This window comes from Bombina bombina, chromosome 4, assembly GCF_027579735.1.
Source record: "Bombina bombina isolate aBomBom1 chromosome 4, aBomBom1.pri, whole genome shotgun sequence".
Lineage (NCBI taxonomy): Eukaryota > Metazoa > Chordata > Amphibia > Anura > Bombinatoridae > Bombina > Bombina bombina.
The window spans coordinates 812707251-812714346 of NC_069502.1; the positions used below are offsets into that span (position 1 = coordinate 812707251).

The following is a 7096-nucleotide window of genomic DNA, read 5'->3' on the forward strand; positions in this document are numbered from 1 at the left end:
ACAATTTTATTATACAAAAAAATATTTTTAAAAAAATAGAACAATCACATTTGTTGAAGAGCAGATATCAAAAATGTCAAAATTTAAAATTATAAAATTAAATGCCAGAAAAGGAATTGTATAAAGATAAAAATCTTTTACTTTACAGGAATACACTTAAATCAAGTTCCCTATTCATACCATTGGGGATTAAGCAATCTAATTTATTGATCCAAAATGCCTCACGTTTTTTGAGAAGCAGTTCTCTATTGCCGCCACGTCTAGGGCTCTGTATATGGTCTATTATTTGAAATCTTAGTTGTGCAATAGAGTGACCTTTACTCAAAAAATGGTGGGCAACTGGGGCCTTTAAATCTCCTGTCCTAATATTGGATTTATGTTGAATTATTCTATCTCTCACCCTCTGGGTCGTCTCTCCGATATAAATTAACCCACACGGACATTTAATTAGATATATAACAAAATTAGCATTACAATTGTAGTAGCCCTTTATTTTAAATTTCTGTCCCGTAAGGGGGTGGATGAATATATCAGATTTTGATAAAATCTGATATATTCATCCACCCCCTTACGGGACAGAAATTTAAAATAAAGGGCTACTACAATTGTAATGCTAATTTTGTTATATATCTAATTAAATGTTTTGATAAAATCTGATATATTCATCCACCCCCTTACGGGACAGAAATTTAAAATAAAGGGCTACTACAATTGTAATGCTAATTTTGTTATATATCTAATTAAATGTCCGTGTGGGTTAATTTATATCGGAGAGACGACCCAGAGGGTGAGAGATAGAATAATTCAACATAAATCCAATATTAGGACAGGAGATTTAAAGGCCCCAGTTGCCCGCCATTTTTTGAGTAAAGGTCACTCTATTGCACAACTAAGATTTCAAATAATAGACCATATACAGAGCCCTAGACGTGGCGGCAATAGAGAACTGCTTCTCAAAAAACGTGAGGCATTTTGGATCAATAAATTAGATTGCTTAATCCCCAATGGTATGAATAGGGAACTTGATTTAAGTGTATTCCTGTAAAGTAAAAGATTTTTATCTTTATACAATTCCTTTTCTGGCATTTAATTTTATAATTTTAAATTTTGACATTTTTGATATCTGCTCTTCAACAAATGTGATTGTTCTCTTTTTTTAAAAATATTTTTTTGTATAATAAAATTGTATGTTTGATATGGGTTAGACCACTAGATGGCAATAGAGGCTAAGAAAAATGTATATCTAAGTAATTAAGGTGAAAGGTGTGGTCTCACCTGACTGATGGCTATTTAAAGGTGATTAAGTCTAACAAACAGTATGTGAACACTACTATTAAACAAGATATGAGTGGTGGCACTGGGCAAGTGGGCACAGTATACGCTGTGAGCCTGACACAAAAAAGCAGACTGATGTTTAACAGTCCAAAAAGTTTTTGTTTTTTTAAATGTACACTTACACTACTATTAAACAAGATATGAGTGGTGGCACTGGGCAAGTGGGCACAGTATACGCTGTCAGCCTGACACAAAAAAGAAGACTGATGTTTCACCGTCAAAAAAGTTTTGTTTTTGTTTTTTTTAAATGTACACTTACACTACTATTAAACAAGATATGAGTGGTGACACTGGGCAAGTGGGCACAGTATACACTGTGAGCCTGACACAAAAAAAGCAGACTGATGTTTCACAGTCAAAAAAGTTTTTTTTTTTTTAAGTGTACACTTACACTACTATTAAACAAGATATGAGTGGTGGCACTGGGCAAGTGGGCACAGTATATGCTGTGAGCCTGACACAAAAAAGTAGACTGATGTTTCACAGTCAAAAAAGTTTTTTTTTTTAAATGTACACTACTATTAAACAAGATATGAGTGGTGGCACTGGGCAAGTGGGCACAGTATACGCTGTGAGCCTGACACACACGCTGGCAGGCAGGCAACTGCAATTAGATTACACAAGCAGACTGATGTTTCACAGTGAAAAAAGTTTTTTTTTTTTAATTTACACTACTGTTACACCACATATGAGTGGTAGCACTGGGCAAGTGGGCACAGTATAGACGGTGAGCCTGACACACACTCTGGCAAGCAGGCAACTGCAATTAGATTACACAAGCAGACTGATGTTTCACAGTCAAAAAAGTTTTTTTTTTTAAATTTACACTACTGTTACACCAGATATGAGTGGTGGCACTGGGCAAGTGGGCAGAGTATACGCTGTGAGCCTGGCACACACGCTGGCAGGCAGGCAACTGCAATTAGATTACACAAGCAGACTGATGTTTCACAGTCAAAAAAGTTTTTTTTTTTAAATGTACACTACTGTTACACCAGATATGAGTGGTGGCACTGGGCAAGTGGGCACAGTATACGCTGTGAGCCTGACACACACGCTGGCAGGCAGGCAACTTCAATTAGATTACACAGGAAAAAAAACAAACGACTGAAGTTATAGCCCTAAAAATGTTTTTTTGGGGTGCTGTCCTTACAGCAGAGATCAGATGAGCCCTTCAGGACTGTAGTGGACACTGAATACACTAGCCTAGCTATAGATTTCCCTATTAAATCAGCAGCAGCTACACTGTCCCTCCTCTCATTAAGAATGCAGCTTCCGAATGAATCTAAAATGGATGCTGTCCAGGAGCTGGGAGGGTCTGGGAGGGAGGGTCTGCTGCTGATTGGGTGGAATGTGTCTGCTGGCTGTGAGATACAGGGTCAAAGTTTACTCAATGATGACGAATAGGGGGCGGATCGAACATCGCATATGTTCGCCCGCCGCTGCGAACGCGAACAAGCTATGTTCGCCGGGAACTATTCGCCGGTGAACTATTCGCGACATCACTAATGACAATCAATGCCGGGAGGAGAAGCGGCGTGAAGAGAGAGAGACTTCAAAGTGCGATTTTGTGAGTAGGGTAATGTTTATGAGGAAATGATGAATGAAACTCTAGTTATTTTTAGGTTAACATTCAAATGACGTAAAGGAGTGTAGTTAAGTTTACATTCACTTTAAAAAAAGAGAAAAGAACCTTTTTATACACTAATTGTTTTTACAGTCATGCATATTTACATTTTGTTCACAATGATATTATTTTCCTATTTTATTTACACAACAGCTACTCAGTATGAAGTTTCCCACACCTCACTCTCAGTAGAAAAGCCCTTTGCTCACACCTACCTAGGACAGATCCTGAAGAATTAACATCTAACAATAATTGATGAATTTGTGGACTCTCTATGAGTTATAATTATTTTTGAAGGCCTGCTATTCATGTAGTTTGGCTAATATTGTTGTGTAAAACAGACAATAAAATACAAATATAGTCAAGAACATAGAAGACTTTCGCTGCTTGTTTTGTTTTCTGGAGTGCTATAAAGAATATATTATACAGTAAAATATATTAATAAAGTGTTATGCACCTCAAAATATGTATTTAATTAGTCAATTAGAGCATAAAGTTGTAAACTAATTTCTGATATTAGTATTATTTAATTTGTTTTGTTCTTGTAATATTCTTTGTAGAAGAGGCTTAACCGACTAGTCAACACAGTAGATTTGCATAATCAACAAATGCAAGATAACAAGACAATGCAATAGCACTTAGTCTGAACTTCAAATATGTAGTAGATTTTTTACTAACAATTTTAAAAGTTATCTTTCCACTCCCCCCCTGTACCATGTGACAGCCATCAGCCAATCACAAATGCATACACGTACCATGTGACAGCCATTAGCCAATCACAAATGCATACACGTTTATTCTGTGAATTCTTGCACATGCTCAGTAGGAGCAGGTGACTCAAAACATTTAAATATAAAAAGACTGTGCACATTTTGTTAATGGAAGTAAATTGGAAAGTTGTTTAAAATTGAATGCTCTATCTGAATCATGAAGTTTAATTTTGACAAGAAGCACTTTGTAATTTCCAAACCGTTTAAAAAAAAAAAAAAAATTAGTGATAGTTACATTGGAACGCTGATATCTGTCTGGAATCCCTAAATATCCCATGACATGTATATATATATTTTTTTAGTAGACAACCCAAAGTATTGATCTAGGCCCATTTTGGTATAATTCATGCCACCATTTCACCACCGCCAAATACAATTAAATAAAAAAAAATGTTCACTTTTTCACAATTTTAGGTTTCTCACTGAAATTATTTACAAACAGCTTGTGCAATTATGGCACAAATGGTTGTAAATGCTTATCTGGGATCCCCTTTGTTCAGAAATAGCAGACATATATGGCTTTGGCGTTGCTTTTTAGTAATTAGAAGGACGCTAAGCACCAAACGTGTATTATGCCCAGCAGTGAAGGGGTTAATTAGGGAGCTTGTAGGGTTCATTTTAGCTTTAGTGTAGTGTAGTAGACAACCCAAAGTATTGATCTAGGCCCATTTTGGTATATTTCATGCCACCATTTCACCACCAAATCCCTGACCCCCATCAAACAGCTCTCTACCCCCATTAATATATCATTAATGACCTACTTTTAAACTCCAACGATGTTTCCTGACATAAAAAAATTAAACTTTAATTTTTGCCGATGCATCATGCATTCAATTGCATCTAATGGAAATTGCGCGCGTGCGCGCGTGCACGCACGCCCCCCCCCCCCCCCACCCAGGCAAATAGGAAATAAAACACCAATGGGCTGCCCACCCGCCTCCCTGCTGCTCTCACTCACCAATGATCGGCACCATCAATGGCCGATGCAGAGAGGGCCACAGAGTAGCCCTCTCTGCATCAGTGGGTAAAAAAGGTGAGGTATCACTGCAATACCCTGATCGCTTCCATCGCTTAAAACCCCAGAGAAACACGTACTTGACCGCTAAGGGGTTAAAAGTTATAAAGTATATTAATATAACAATGTTGGTTGTGCAAAGCTGGGGAATGAGTAGTAAAGGCGTTATCTATCTTTTTAAACAATAACAATTTTAGTGTAGACTGTCCCTTTAAGGAGAATGGGAACAGAGAAGAGAAATTTACAGTCAAACTTGTCTCATTAAAGGGACACTGAACCCCAATTTTTTCTTTTGTGATTCAGATAGAGCATGCAATTTTAAGCAACTTTCTAATTTACTCCTATTATCATATTTTCTTTGTTCTCTGTCTATCTTTATTTGAAAAAGAAGGCATCTAAGCTTTTTTTTTAAGTTCAGAACTCTGGACAGCACTTTTTTTATTGGTGGATGAATTTATCCACCAATCAGCAAGAACAACCCAGGTTGTTCAACAAAAATGGGCCGGCATCTAAACTTACATTCTTGCATTTCAACTAAATATACCAAGAGAATTAAGAAAATGTGATAATAGGAGTAAATTAAAAAGATGCTTAAAATTTCATGCTCAATCTGATGCACGAAAGAAAAAAATGTGGGTTCAGTGTCCCTTTACGTTTTGATTATTTAAGTTATCTATATATACCTAGCTACCTTCTTTAAAATCCATAAAGTAACAGAAAAGTGACAGCATATTTAATGTATAGTCTCTTGCAGTTGTTCACCCTGAAATATATTTGACATTTTATAATTAAGTATGTACGAATTTCTCAGGGATGTGTAATTTTAATACCTTATTTATCCTAATCATTTTTGTTCTTTCTAGTTTAAGAATAACTGTCAGCATTAAAGGCCCATGAAAATACCAACACAAGTGTGAGTTTTGTTGAAGTGCACAAAAACAAAAATACCCCCTCCCCCTCCCAATAAAATGAACTAACTTCTATGTGAGCGCACGAGTAACCTGACAATGTTCTCATTTGCATACCCATGGTGCATTGCAAAATAGTGTTATAATGTGCTTGTGTTTTATTAATGCTCTTTTCAAAACAAGCTAAATAAATGTAACTACTTGATTATTTGTCAATATAACCTAAGTGTACATATTTCATACTGAGAAATGTACTTTAGGCTTTAGAGGAGTTACGCTAATCTACACTTATATTTAGATGTTAGATGAGCCTACTCTGGTTTCTCTTCAAACCTAATAAATCTTTTGCATTTTACTAAAGATTTCCGTGGAAAAAACAAATATGAGTTAACAATAATTTTCGAGGTTCTACATTTAGAGCTTCTGGTAGGAATTGATAGAAAAATGATTTTCTATAAATATAATTAACGAAAGGGTTAAAGCTTGTTAAAGGCACAGCGTACTGTTAATTTTTCTCTCCTTGAAAAGAAAGTGAACTCCAAAATTGATTGAAGTAAAATTGTCCAAATCGTGATTGTAACTGAATTTACTGTATATATTCTATATCACTAACTATGCCCCTAATCCCTGTAACTAGTACAGACTTGCATGGAAATAACAGTACAAAAGCGCATCTCACAGCGCTGAATTGCAACTAAACTCTCAGCTTCCGTACAGAGCTGACTGGTCGTGTAAGGCTCATTTACATAACCACAATGCATTGCGATGTTTAGTTAAAAAAGAGAAAGTAATTATTTATACATGATTTGTTTTAACAGTTATACTTATGTACAGTTTGCACACTATACTATTGTCCTGTTTTATTTACACAAAAGCTAGTTAATATGAAATTTCCCACTCATCACTCTCAGTGTGAAAGCCCCTGCTCACACCTAGGACAGATCCTGAATCATCAATACGTAACAGTAATTGAATGATTCGTGGACTCTCTATGAGTTAAAACAATTTTTGAAGGCCTGCTACTCATGTAGTTAGGCTATAATGTTGTGAAAAACAGACAATAATATATCAACCTATTGAAAGTTAAGAATACACACAGTTTGTTTAGTTTTCTGGAGTGTGACATAGATTCGGCAGAATATAACAATGCTTACTCAAGTAATACATGAATCAAATAGAGCAGAGATGTTGTACACAAGTATCCAATAATTCTATTATTTGATTTGGTCTAATATTCTTTGTAGAAAAGGCTTGGTGCAGAAGACCTCTACTGGGAGCTAGCTGCTAATTTGTGAATGTGATTGTCTCACTTGATATGTTCAGCTAGCTCCCAGTAGTGTATTGCTGTTCCTTCAACAAAGGATACCAAGAGAAGCATATTAGATCACGCAAGTACATTAAAACGTGCAAAATTGCAAGCTGTATCTAAATAGGTTTTCTC

General features: G+C 35.8%; 1 non-coding gene across 1 annotated transcript; it reads left to right on the forward strand.

Moving 5' to 3' along the window:
- The first annotated feature begins 5966 nt into the window (after positions 1-5966).
- LOC128658557 (U5 spliceosomal RNA) lies at positions 5967-6077 on the forward strand. Its single transcript, XR_008402236.1, has one exon. It is a non-coding gene; the product is annotated as a U5 spliceosomal RNA (small nuclear RNA).
- Positions 6078-7096: the final 1019 nt, after the last annotated feature.